At 41.3% G+C, this 3541-nt stretch overlaps 1 pseudogene; it reads right to left on the bottom strand.

The window, feature by feature from the left end:
- Positions 1-192: 192 nt before the first annotated feature.
- LOC111813451 lies at positions 193-643 on the bottom strand (annotated as a pseudogene).
- Positions 644-3541: the final 2898 nt, after the last annotated feature.

Here is a 3541-nt window from a genome sequence, read left to right as displayed (position 1 = left end):
TCTCTCTCTCTCTCTCTCTCTCTCTCTCTCTCTCTCTCTCTCTCTCTCCAGCATCTCACCATCATTTCTGTGTATGAAAAAGGAAGATTATGGTAATAATAGAAACAACAAGAGCAAAATTGCTCTTCATTAGTATTTATATTCTCCTTCTGCTTTTTGAGATGTCAAAAGAAAGCAAATGTAATCAAAACCTCAGGCAACATTATCTATATGTACAGCAACCAACAGATACGGACAGTCACTCTTCTGAGGTGGCTCATAGGCCACAGTGAAGAATTTGGACTGGACAGCATGCTCGTAATTACAGTTAGGATACTTCCCTCCAGTGAGCCTGCAGTGGGTCAGCTGACAGGATTTACACTCTGGTGGCAATTTTTCTGACCATGCTTGTAGATTATATTGGGGAAGGTGCAGGAATTGCTCACGCTTTGGAAAGAGTCCTGCAGAAAGGTGTTTAGAGATTTACAGTGCTGGGTATAATGGTTGACATCACTCATGGCTCTGTTGCATTGGAGAGGACTTGGCATATGCTCTGGGTCTCAAGCCAGTGAGCCTTGGTGAGCTTCTTAGGCAAAGCCCACAGCACACACAGTAGCCCACACAGCCCAGCTGCAAGAGGACAGAGTCTCACATCTCGCCCCATATTCTTTATGAAGGAAGTGAGAAAACCATGGTCATATTAGAGGCAACAACAGCAATATCATTAACCACTACTATTTGTATTCTTGTTTTTCCTTTTGAGATTTCATACCTCCTTTGAAGGGCTCACTCATATAGTCTCACAATTCCAGTGGAGACGGTAAGGTAAGCAGCCCTCTCCTGTGACCAGCATATGCCATTCCCCCTCTGACCTGTGTCGCTGCATTCAGTAATCCTCATATCACAAGCCTGGTTTTTACCTCTTCCCTCCTGAGAGTCTCACCTTCATCTCTGACCACCTCCTCCCAGCCATCTCCATTGCCCTGCACATCCCAGCCCACAGATTTCCCCTCTTATTGGGTATCAGTGTTGGGTTCCTGCTGAGCTCTGAGGGTAAGAGGATTCTTTCTGCTTTTCTTCTCCTCAGCCCACCAGCACAGCTGTGCCAGGCAGGGATAAGAATGTTCTGAGCTCCAAGAAATAAAGAAAACCTGCTACGTTGTAGATGGAAACTTCTTCTGCAGTGAAGATGAGACTCTGGACTTTTAATCTCCTCTTGAAATTCATAAGATTATCACTATAGAGGAAGCACTCACCTTTGTGAAAAATATGATGCCAAACAGCATTAAGGAACTGCCAACTTCCTGATAAAGCTTTAGTGCTTCTTTCTTGAGTCCCAGATTCAGTCCTTTGAGGCTCTCTGATTTCAGTCCCTTTCTTTTTTTCCTCCCTTTGGTTTGCTGAAACAGAACCACACTGTCTAGTCCAGGCTGGATGTGCACTGTGGAGCCCAGGCTTCCTCAGACTGGCGGGGTCCTCCTGTGTCCACCTCCCCCTTTTGGAATTTCAAGCATGGCCACCACTCTAGCTGTGATCTCAGTCCCTGAGGAAAAACTGAATGTGGCATAACCGCTGCTATGCACTTGGAAGTGGTGTGAGTCCAACAATAGCCGTGGATGGACCATTCATTTAAGAATGTGTTTACTGGGCCAGATCTTGGACTGCCCAGACCAAGGAGCTTGTGGTCCAATGAAGGACAGAGTCAGGTAAGCAGACAGGCATGTTATACACACAAAGATACAGAAAGACAGCATTCACAGGGGATGGAGGACACGGCAGAGGCTGTGGGGAGACTGAGGAGGACAAGAATTATGGGACACCACGCTCGAACTGAAGTCCGAGGAATAATTAAATGTAGGTGAAGAGACAAGAAGGCCTAAAAAGAGGAAAATTTGCGTGAAGAGACCAGCGAGCATGGAGGAGAAAGGCAAGTCTGGGAAGTGGCCTTTGGGTCTCTTCTTTCCTTTCCACTCCTGCTGCAGCACTTTTCTCCCAAACCTAATTTTTTCCTACGCTGCTCCCACGAAGCTCTCTGCACGCACTCCTGCCTCAGCCTTGTGCTTGCAGTCCGCTCTGCTTCCAGATCAGTCTTCCTTAAACACAGTTATAAGCTCACCCTCTTCTCCAGTGCCTTTATTGGTTGCAGGAATCTATAAGGAAAAAATGATGTCTGCTTGTGGTTGCCTGCAGTGAGGTTACTTACAATATACAAATTCAATGTATAAAACACCTGTTTTCATTTGTTTTGTTTTTTGTTTGTTTCTTTGTTTAAGTTTTTTTCTCATTATATTTATTGAAAATCAATAATTATATAGCATATTAAAAATTATAGACAAATATTGAAATGTGAAAGATACAAGATGTAGACAGTGAATTTTAGAGCAATATTTGTGAAATGAGTACACAGCATGAGATTAATAGATTGCACATTGTAAATAAATTATTTACAAACTTAAATGAATATAACAATAAAAATTGTGCAAAAAACTATAGAAGAAAGAATTTACAGGTTGGTTATATAATAGTTTACTTTGTGCCAAAATCAAGAAACATATCCATATAATCAGAATGCTCAAAGTAGAAGGGGATAGGCAATAAATATTAAAATATTTAAAATTTCTAGGGCTGGCCAAATAATGCACCTACAAGCAGGCACGTGGGCCAGGGGTTCAATCCCCAGTCTGCCATGCAGGCTCTGCCTGTAATCCCAGCTCTTGGGAGGCTGTAAACAGGCAGATCACTACAAGTCTGATCTAGTAGTGAGACCCTGAACACCCTGTAGACCCTTCCCTAAATTACAAAAAATAATAATAATAAAAAATAAAAGATTTTAAATTTCTGGATTTAGTTGAAATTATAGCACCACATTTCCAAGAAAAATGACACTTTTGAGAAAGAAATATGAATAAAATCATACCAAGATACACAAAAATGAATTGTCCAAAACTAATTATAAAGAAAAAATTCAGGGGTCAAGGAGATAGCTCAGTGGAATATGCGCTTCCCTGGCAAGTACAAGGGCCTGAGTTCAATCCCCGGTTCTGCCAAAAAAAGAAAAAAATCATTAGGGCATATACATAAAAGAATATTAGCTATAGAAGAACAAAATTAAACAGCATCTTATTCCACATTAGAAAAAAAAGCAAGTGTGTAAGAAACTAGACTAATTAATTCAAAGGACTGAAAGAAAAAAAAAATCTGTCCTCATTCAATTTTGTACTTAGCAAACATACTTTTGAAAACTAAAAGAAAAATATTTTCCAGTTATACAAACTCAAAATATTCTCATACCTCCAGATGTAGCATATAGAAAATAACAAACAGCACAATCAAGAAGGCAAGAGAAGTTACTGTATGGCCCTGGGTAAAGAAAAAAGAGCTCTCCAAATGGTAGTTATGCAGGATTATGTAAAATATATTAGATGAGGGGGGTTTGTGGGTTAGCTCAGTTGTTTAAGTGCCTGCTGGGGCAAACCCAGTCAGGCACAGGGGACGATGGCTCAATCCCCAGGTCCCCATGCCTTAGGACACCATCCCCTAAGGTAGTCTGATACAGAAAAAA

This window comes from Octodon degus, unplaced genomic scaffold (genome assembly GCF_000260255.1).
Source record: "Octodon degus isolate 3935 unplaced genomic scaffold, OctDeg1.0 scaffold00189, whole genome shotgun sequence".
Classification (NCBI taxonomy): Eukaryota; Metazoa; Chordata; class Mammalia; order Rodentia; family Octodontidae; genus Octodon; species Octodon degus.
The sequence above is the reverse complement of the archived record's forward strand: the minus strand, read 5'-3'. Positions and strand labels throughout refer to the sequence as shown.